Genomic DNA, 622 nt, shown 5'->3' with positions numbered 1-622 from the left:
GGGTCAGAGGAGCTGGAGCCTAAGGGTGGACGGTGATGGATGAAAAGAGTCCTCCTCGGACGCAGGCCATGGACGAAAGAAAAGGGAAGAAGAAGGAAGGAAGTTGTCTTCTGTGATCTCTGACCTTCCTTTGAGCTTACGTAGATATATGGAATGGAATATCTCCGGCCAGTTTTGCTGTCTGTCTAACTCAGCCTCCTAAGGGAGGGTCACAGATCTCCCCGTAGTGTCTGAGCCGGCAGAGTGAAGGTGCGACCTTGAAGCCTCAGTAGTTAGAAAAACATTCCCCTGTCGTATCAGCCAAGCAGAACACACTGTTGCTAGTTAAAAGAAAGCTTACTGAAGGAAAAAAAAATCAGTAAAAAGAAAAATTGGCTTCATCCTGGCTCAAACCAGGACATTCCACCCATATTCCATACCATATATTACATACAAGCTCTATACTTTACCAGCTGTCAAATTAAGGATTCTCTCCCAAAGTCAGATTACCTTGAGGTACATATTGTACTTCACCATCCTCCATCATTACACACCAGGTATGTCCAGGTCCCTGAGCAAAAGCAATACCCCTGATAGGTTTACCTTTGCCTGAAGCAGGATAGACCCAAACACTTTTACCCAG

The 622-nt window shown here is 45.5% G+C and overlaps 1 protein-coding gene across 3 annotated transcripts in view; it reads left to right on the top strand.

The window, feature by feature from the left end:
- LOC104387531 (kinesin-like protein KIF2A) overlaps window positions 1–622 on the top strand; it is a 68,312-nt gene that overhangs the window by 44,207 nt on the left and 23,483 nt on the right. The gene's annotated exons all lie outside the window — the stretch shown is intronic.

The sequence above is a fragment of the Chaetura pelagica genome, unplaced genomic scaffold, assembly GCF_000747805.2.
Source record: "Chaetura pelagica isolate M959 unplaced genomic scaffold, ChaPel_1.0 scaffold460, whole genome shotgun sequence".
Classification (NCBI taxonomy): domain Eukaryota; kingdom Metazoa; phylum Chordata; class Aves; order Apodiformes; family Apodidae; genus Chaetura; species Chaetura pelagica.
The sequence above is the reverse complement of the archived record's forward strand: the minus strand, read 5'-3'. Positions and strand labels throughout refer to the sequence as shown.